Raw genomic sequence first — 9,516 nt, 5'->3', positions numbered from 1 at the left:
ACTTACCGAAAGGCACCTTAAAGATAAGGCCTGATGGTCTGCTTCTAAAATGTCCCAGTGTTGAAAACCCTACAGAGTATTTCCTTTACACAAGGTGTCTCTGTGAGTCAAAGTTGACCCAACAGCAGTCAACCACAGCAACAACCTTACCGAAGGACTGACTGCAGTTCAATGTGTTTCACAAACAAGATGAGTTGGCGCTGTGTTCAAAAAGCCTAGGCAGTGGCAGCACTTTGTGGAGAATTGAGGAAAGGGCGAGAAAGAAGTGTGGTTAGCTTCTGTGGGCCCCCGGGCAGCTGTCTGCTAGGCGTTCACCTTTTCTGCTCTGTTTCCTTGATGTGAGCTCACTAGTTGGGTTAGAAGGAAACTCCTGCTTTCCTGCTTGCTCTCGCCCAGCTGGCTTATTCATCATCATCATCACCGGAACCCTCCCTGCACGCTCAGCAGAGAGAACATCTCTGTACCTGCCCTGACCCTGGGGAAGTTCCTCCACTTGGGCTCAGAACCCCGACCTTCCACTCCTCAGAGGCTTGTATTCCACTAATCCCCATCGGTCTCTCAAATCTTCAGTCTCTCACTATTTCTCTCTCTCTCTCTGTGTTACAAATATATGTATAACAAAAAGTTTTTCCTCTCAGTAATTTTTATATCTATATTTCACTGGCAATAATTCTACTCATTATGTTGTACAGCCATCACCACTAAGCTTTTCTGAATTATTCCACCATTAAATAAACTTGGTCTTGATAAACTTCTGTTAAAATCTCAGTTAACTTGGTGCCCCCACAGCAATGACTCTCCCTCTCCCTTCATTCCCACCCCTGGTGGCCCCTACTAAACTTTGACCTCTCCATATTTGTCATTACGATATTTGTCGTTCTGTGACTGAAACAGAGGGTGCTCTGGGGACCTAGACCCAGGTGCACTCCTAGCCCAAAGGTGGTGCCTCTCTGGCGGTGCAAATCCACCAGAGGCCCTAAGAAAGACGGTCCGTCTCCTACCATGTGACTGACACAACCTCAGAAACCTGCTGGAAGGTCAGCGATGAGTCAGGTCTTACTTGAAAGAAATGAGTAAGAGTGTGACTAAATATTTCATTCAGCATAATATTTTCAAAGTTCATCCATGTCACTGCATGTATCAAGACTTCATTTCTCTTTATGGTGGAGTAATAATCCACCGTGTGCACATACATCTTGTTTATCCATTCATTCGTTGGTTGATATGTCAGTTGTTTCTACCTGTTGGTTACTGTGAATAGTGGTGCCCATTGCTCTCTAATTATTAGTTTCTCACTCTCAGCTTATAAACATGTTATCATTTCTCTCATCTTTATAAAGTAAAATCAACCAAACAAATGAACAAAACCAATTTTCCCAGAACATATGCCTAGTTAATTCTACAGATGTTTGCTGAGTGTCTGTCATCAGGCACTTAAAGCTGAGAGGACTCAGACTTGTTGGCTATTTAAGGAATAAGGAATAGCAGCCCAGTGAGCACAGCGTGCCATGGGACCCCATAAGAGGGGGACCTAAGCTGGTGGGGAGATCAAGGAGGGTTTCCTGCAAGAAAGCACTCAGGCAAATAATGTTGTTGTTGTTGTTGTTGTTAAGTGCCATCGAGTCACAGGCGAATCATAGCGACACTGTGAAGGAGAGTCCTCGATGCCTGGGTGCCTTTCAGCCTCTCTCCAGGTTCATAGGGTATCTGGAGGCAAGCTGTTATGGAATGGATGCCACTCCTCCTTCCACGCTTGTTTTAATCGGGCAGCTCCACCACACTCTCTGTCCGCATTGGGTAACCAATCATTAACTCATTTGACACATTAGTGTCACAAGTTCAGCCTCACAGCAACCACAAGTGACCGCGGACGGCAACTTGTACACCAGGGCTATACGACCTAGAGGAATGTCTGAACAAAAATAATGAAAGACTGGCCTGAGGGCCGTGGATTCAAAGTCACCCACCTTGGACTTGGTCACATCATTTTCTCATCACTGGGCCAGCTGATCTCTCTCTCTCTCTCTCTTCCTCTCTCTGTTGATGTTATTGTTGTTAAGTGCCATCGAGTTGCAGGCGATTCATAGTGACCCTATGAAGGAGAGTCCTTGATGCTTGGTCAGGCAAATAATAAGAAAGTTAAAATATGAAGTGGACCTATCACGTACAAAGGTAGGGGATACCTATGGCAGTATGGAAACTTCCGGGTATGGGCCATACTTGGCAATGGAGGGTCATTAGAAGATTAAAAGAGGTGAGTAATAGGAGATTTATTAAAGCAGTCACCCCAACTGCAGTGTCAAGGATGAATTGAAAAGGCAAGTTTGAAGCTGACAGATAGGATCAGAAGGTTATTAACATTAGAGGAGAAGACAGCAGGTGGAAGAGTACAAAGGAAGTATTGTGGAATTGAGGCTTTATGGAAAAGGAAGTTAAGACACAAAAGACTTGTGGGCGAGGAAAGACTGGAATCAAGGAGCTGGAAGTCTCTAAAGATCTTAAGACCAGCTGTCCTAGGAGCAAGGCAAGGGGAAAGGAGGGTTTGGATATTGTGGCCAAAATCTTTGGGGGTGAGACTTCAGTCCAGCTCTCTTGGGAGAGTATGGTGCAGGGTGGGGCTGTGGGGGTGAGTGGCCATGGAGACATGGAGGTGAGTCACTGTACCTGAGGAGGGCTCTTAAAGAAACAACAGGCCCAGGTTCTGATTGGACTCTGTGCAGGTATACTGAAATTATCTGGGTTTGCAAAAGGCCTGAGGTGGACAGTAAATCAGGAATCAAAGTCTTCAAGGAATGCGAGCAAATACCCAAGAATATCTATCTATGATAATAAAAATAACTAGCAGGGATTACTGTGCTATTTCCATATCTACTTAAGTATAAAAGCACTATACCTTTTCCCCTACAATTATTTTCTGGTATAGAACGGTGCTGCCCAATCTATTGTATGATCCACAACTATACTGCCCAATACAGTAGCCACTAGTGTAGTTATTTAGTTTTAAAAATTCAGTTACTCAGAGGCAATAGCCACATTTCAAGATGTAGCTGGTGGCTACCACATTAGCACAAACATTTGAACATTTCCATCATCACAGAATGTTCTACTGGATTCCATTGACACCCTTTACTGAGCAATAGGAGGGCTAGAATGTTCACTTAATGCTAACACTGTTGTCTTTAGCACAATGTTCTCAGTCTCCTCAATGGGAGATGAGGTAACTCACCCTTATGGAAAATTGTTGTTGTTGTTGTTAAGAATTGTCAAGGTGACTACCACTGACAGTCACCCTAAGAACAACATATTCATATCACAACTAGCAAGATTCTTCTGAAGATCATTCAGAAACGACTGCAACAGTACATTGACAGAGAACTACCAGAAATACAAGCTGGGTTTAGAAGAAGCGTGGCACTAGAGATTCTATTGCAGGTGTCAGATGGATCTTGGAAGAAAGCAAAGAGTACCAGAGGAATGTCTGTGTTTCATTGACTATGCAAGGTATTTGTGTGGATCACAACAAACTGTGGTTAATCTTGAGAAGAATGGGGATCTTGATTGTTCTTATGCAAAACCTATACTTGGATCAGGAAGCAGTCCTCAGAACAGAGCAGGGAAACATTACATGATTCAAAATCAGGAAGCGAGTGTGTCAGGGATGTGTACATTTTAAATCTATATGCAGAACAGATCATTCAGGAGGCTGGGTTTTATAAAGAGGAATGTGGCATCAAGATTTGAGGAAGACTCATCAACAACCTACGTTATGCAGGTGACACAAACTTGCTTGCTGAAACTGAGGAGGACCTTAAGCACTTGCTGCAGAAGGTCAAGGACCATAGTCTTTAATATGGATTGAAGCTCAACATCAAGAAGACAAAGATTTTTCACCACTGGGCCAACTGGCATCACTATGATGGATGGAGAAGAGATTGTTAACAATTACAGCTTGCTTGGCTCCACAATCAACTCTCTTGGCACCATCAGTTAGGAAATAAAAAAAACAAATTGCATTAGGTAAATCTGCTGTCAGGGACCTTTCTAAAGTACTGAGAAGCAACGATGTCAGTATAGAGCTAAGGTGCGTCTGATCCAGACCATGGTATTCGCAATTACTTCCTATGCATCAGAGAGCTGGACAGTGACTAAGGGTGACAGAAGAATTGATGCCTTTGAGTTGTGGTGCTGGAGAAGAGTTTTGAACATACCATGGGCCTCCAACAAAACTGTCTTGATTATGGTAAAACCAAGTTTATCCTTGGAGGCTAGGAATTTGAAACTCCGTCTCACATATTTTAGGCATATTTCCAGAAAGGACCAATCCTTGGAGAAACATATCATTCTTGTAAGGGTAGGAGGACAGCGAAGAAAAGGAAGACCCAGGGTGAGATGGATTGATAGAGTGACTAGGGCAATGGGAGTAGGTGTGTTGGAGTCAGTGAGACTGGCTCAGGATACAGCAGGCTTCAGAAAAATTGTACATAGGGTCACTATGAGTCACAGGGGACTCGATAGCACATAACAAAAACAAGAACAACACACATCTGCACCTTGCCCTATACTGGAGCATCCTCACTACCTCTGATACAATTAAGCCTATTGTTGTAGGTTGTCATCACTATGTTAACCCATCACACTGAGGGTCATCCTTTCTTCCACTGACCCCCTACCTTTCCCAGAATGTCCCTTTCCAAGGACTGGCTCCTCCTGGTAACATGCCCAAAGCATTGAGACCAAGTTTCACTATCCTAGCCTCTAAGTTTCTCCTTGGAGCCAAGGACTTTGAAGCTCCATCTCACATACTTTGGGTATGTAGCCAGGAAGGACCAGTCCTTGGAGGACATTCATTATGCTTGGAAGGGTGGAGGGACAGCACAGGAGAGGAAGACACCAGATGTGATAGATTGATACAGTAACTGGGGCAATGGGGGTAGGTGTGTCAGAATCAGTGAGATTGGCTCAGGACAAGGCAAGCTTCAGAGCTGCTGTACATAGGGTCGCTATGAGTCACAGATGACTTGATGGCACATAACAACAACAAGGAACACTCTGGTTGCACTTCCTCCTCCAGACCAACTTGTTGGTTCTTTTACCAGTCCATGTATATTTAGTATTCTAACACTACAATGCAAAGGAATTCTTTGATCATCCATATTCATTGTCCAATTTTCAGATGCATAGGAAGCAACTGAAAATATCATGACTTGAGTTAGGTGCACCTTAGTCTGAAAGATTTTCCCAAAGCAATAAATCTTTTCGTTTCTTGACTGCTGCTACTATAGGTGTTAATTGTGGGACCAAGTAAAATTAAATCCTGGAATATTCCAATCTTTTCTCCATCTATCAATAGGTGTTGCCTTTTGGACCAAGAGTAAGGATTTGGTTTCTTGATGTTGAGATGTAATCCATATGGAAAGGTGTGATGTTTGATCCGGTCTTCAGTCATTAGTATTCATTTTGACAAATCTATTCCTGAGATGGTATTTAAATCCAGTTGGAATACACTCAGTGTTGGCATTTTTATTTTCTTGAGCTGTTTTCATTTTCTTCAGCTTCATTTTGATCTTGCACATGAATAACTGGTCTATTAACAGTCAGCTCCTGGTCTTATTTTGACTACTGTGATTGAGTGTCTGTGTTTTGTCTTTCACAGATGTCAGTTTGAGTCCTATGTAATCCATCAGGTGAAGTTCATGTATATAATTGTCATTTATGTTTTGGTTTTTTTAAATAATGTTAATGAACATTTACAGAGAATTTGGATTTCCATTCATTCATTGCTGCACTTCTCTACCCGCCCCATTTATGTTTTTTAAACATAATGAATCACAACCTGATGCCTCTTATTTTCATACCTAATAAGTTTGGCCAGAAATTCTTATACCTGATTGAGAAGTGGGTGGCCTAGTGGCAAGAAACTGCACTGCAACCCCAAGGGCATGCTGTTCGAGGCCACCAGCTGTTCTGTGGGACAAAGATGGGCAATCTCCTCCCATGTAATTAACTGCCTCTGAAGACCCCCTGAGGAGTCAGCTATGGGTCGGTTAGACTCCATGGTACACAACAGCAAGTGTTTGATCTTCTTTTTTCTTTTTTTAAATTTTATTTTATTATTTTTTGTGCATGTACCATCAAATCAGATCTGACTGGTACAGGAGGAAATTGTCCCTCCTTCTCCAGCAGAGCATCTGGTGTATTCGAACCATGTACCTTTGGGATTGCAGTACAGCTTCTTTCCACTAGGCCACCAGAGCTCTGTGTTTGATCTTTTTCAGTAAGTGTTTCCAGTCTTCTTCACGTTCTCCAAGCAAGGTTGTGTCATCTGCATAATGTAGGTTGTTGAGTCTTCCTCTAGTGCTAACGCTACATTCTTCTTCATAGAATCCAGTTTCTCAAATTATTTACTCACATATAAATTAAATAGGTATAGAAAGTGAGTTTATTATTTATTGGGGCAGACATTACTTAATCCCTTTCTTGCTGGGAGACAATGAATTTTGTTCGGGTATTCCCCATCCATGCAGTTAGAAGAAGAATCTAGGCAGTCACTGTATTTCATTTCCTTGGCCAGTAAATGGCCCAGTCTTTGTCAATAGGACCGTAGATAGCTCCTGGGGAAGGTTTTGTTCTTCTGTGTCATGTTCTAATGTGAAGACTAGAACAGCTATAACCATTTTACCACTGTGAGAGGAGAATCAATAATCATTGAGGCTAGAAAAGAAGAGTGTAGGGGAGCTCTGGTGGCCTAGTGGCAAGGAGCTGCAACTACAATCCCAGAGGCTCACGGTTTCAATCCACCAGATGCTCTGCCGGGGAAGGAGGGACAATCTCCTCCTGTACCAGTCAGATCTGATTTGGCGGTACACTCACACAAAAAAATAATAAAATAAAAATAAATAAAAAAGAAAAGAAGTGTGAAGAGTTTGGGGAAACTTCCTGGGCCTTTTCTAGCACTATTTTTGCTTTAATTGAGTCTTTCATACTTGCAATCAAAAGCATCCCTAACTGAGCCCCTGGCGGTGTTATAATAGTTGCAGTGAGTGGTCTTGTGCACTTGGAAGAAATTATCTTTCACTAATGGAAGAATGTCCTCAAGGAACATCCAGGTCTCAGACAAACAAGGACAGGACAGTCTGCTTGGAGGGATTTTCTGCAAGGAAGGGGGCAAGGAGCAAGGTTAGAGTGGTCAGGAAGGGGAAGGATGAGGCTGAGCAGAGAAGGGTGGATGCCCATCCAGTCCTGCCAAGGATGACAGGATGTAAGCAATGGCAGCGTCAGCTGATCTCAAGGCTCCAGGTGGGGCCCTGAGACCGACCAAGGCTTTCCTTGGCCAGCAGACTTTTACCACAGAAGAATAAGCAGCCCTGGTGGGTGGGCAAAATCAAGCATCTTTGGATGAAGCCAGCTGTGGTCAGGATTGAGCCTGGGCGAGGAAATTCTACCCTTCTCATAGCCCTCAGGGGGAGCTCTGCTGGTGTGGTTCACAGCATGAAGTGCTGCTCACCAAAAGTCTGGCTGTCTCTAGTTGTTCAAATTCACCAGCAGCTCCAAAGAGAAAAGATGGGCAATCTCCTCATGTCATAATCTCAGAAATGCATTGGAGGGTCACCGCCCGTGGGTAGGAAGTCAACGGCAGTGAGTCTGAAGTCTTTTGCTTCTTGTGAGTTTTGAGGTTGGTTCTTTCCCCATTTGAAGTAGCCTTCAAAGAATACATGAGCTCTTCCTTTACAGCCTGGTCGCAGTGCTATGGCCCCTACAAAGAAGGGTGGGGAGAAGAAGAAAGGCCGTTCTGCCATCTGTGAAGTGGTGACCAGAGAGTACACAAGTGCACCATGGAGCAGGATTTAAGAACTGTGCCCCTCAGGCACTCAAGGAGATCCAGAAATTTGCCATGAAGGAAATGGGAACACCAGATGTTCACATTGACACCAGGCTTAACAAAGCTGTCTGTGCCAAAGGAATAAGGAATGTCTTATATCACATCTATGTACAGTTGTCCAGAAAACGTAAAGAGGATGAAAATTCCCCTACCAAGCTGTATACACTGGTTTTTATGTACCTGTCACCACTTTCAAGTCTTCAGACCATCAATGTAGACAAAAACTAATAGCTAATTATCAAGTAAAGTTATAAAACTGTGGGGGAAAAAAGTATCTCAATTGTGCAGTGCTAAAAGTACTTGGCTGCTAACCAGAAAGTTAGCAGTTTGAATGCATCGGCTGCTCTGCAGGAGAAAGACATTACAGTCTACTTCTGTAAAGCTTTAGGCCATTCTACTCTGTCCTATACAGTCAGTAGCAATCAGCATTGACTTGACAGCACTGAGTTTTGGTTTTAACCAAACTTCTAATTACTGTTTTGCTGCCTTCTTCCCTGTCTTGTACAGAAACAATTCTTGGGAAAGTTGTTTATATTTGTCGTTGGTGTCTCCTGCACAGCCTGCTTGAAGGGCATGAACTGGAAGTGCAGCAGGTAGGCCTGCAGCTTGCTGTTACTGGCCATCTTCTCAAACTGCCCATCCGACTTGGTGATATCAAAGATGACCTCCCCGTGGAAGTCCATGGCACCTGCTATGGCCCCTGCCACCTCCTTGACGGAGACCTCGTCCTCCTTGCCCACTGAGGGAATGATGGGTTCCACCTCACTGTACTAGCGCAGGACCCAGAGGAAGAGAGTAGATGAACTGCCTCCTTGGTTTCCCGGTGCCCCACACGGTCAGCGCTGAGCTGCTGCTCTTGGGCAGATGCACCTTGTGGATGAGGCCTGGCAGCACATGGCCATCCACGATGTTGAAGTTGTCGCGAGGACCAAAGACATGGGTGAGGATGACCGCGGTGAAGGTCTGGACATGCTGCTGGAAGTAGGCCCTGTTCTGCACATCAGTCATCCTCTTAGCATATGAGTAGCCAAGATTACTGCTGGGGAGGCATTGTGAATCATGTCTCATCTATGGGGTAAGTGACCTTGTCTGGGAAGATGCAGATGGACATACAGGAGACCACCTTGAGGGTGCCCACCTCAAAGGCTGCATGAACATTGTCATTGTTGTGAACATTTCCCCTCCAGAAGTCCAGATTGTACTTGATGTTCTGGAAAAGGCCCCCCACCATTGCAGCTATGTGGACATGTGTGGGCCAGACCTTGTCAAACAGCGCCCGAGTCTGCGTTGTGTCTGTGAGGTCAGCATCCTTGGTGAGGATGAACACCCAGTCCTCTCCAGGCAGACAAGCCCCATCTGCCACCACTTTGTGGATGGCTCTGCTCACTAGCCCAGAACCACCAGTCACCAGAATCCAAATGGACCCTCTGGGTACCCCATGTCTACTGCACCTACTCCCTGCTGCACTTGCTCTGGAGCATTGACCAGCATCTATTTATTCCACCATCTCAATTGACTGTCAAGCTCTCAGACACATAGCAAGTGATTGAAAATTTCATGGCTTTAACTAGGTGCACCTTAGTCCTCAAAAGGACATCACTGCTCATCAGCATCTTGGAGAGGTCCCTGACAGCAGA

At 44.4% G+C, this 9,516-nt stretch overlaps 1 pseudogene; it reads right to left on the bottom strand.

The window, feature by feature from the left end:
• Positions 1–8,346: 8,346 nt before the first annotated feature.
• LOC102873725 lies at positions 8,347–9,370 on the bottom strand (annotated as a pseudogene).
• Between the last annotated feature and the right edge of the window lie 146 nt (positions 9,371–9,516).

Source organism: Elephantulus edwardii, unplaced genomic scaffold (genome assembly GCF_000299155.1).
Source record: "Elephantulus edwardii isolate Elephantulus edwardi_28Jun2011 unplaced genomic scaffold, EleEdw1.0 scaffold00212, whole genome shotgun sequence".
NCBI lineage: Eukaryota > Metazoa > Chordata > Mammalia > Macroscelidea > Macroscelididae > Elephantulus > Elephantulus edwardii.
Note: the sequence above shows the minus strand (reverse complement) of the source record. Positions and strands in the feature narration are given on the sequence as shown.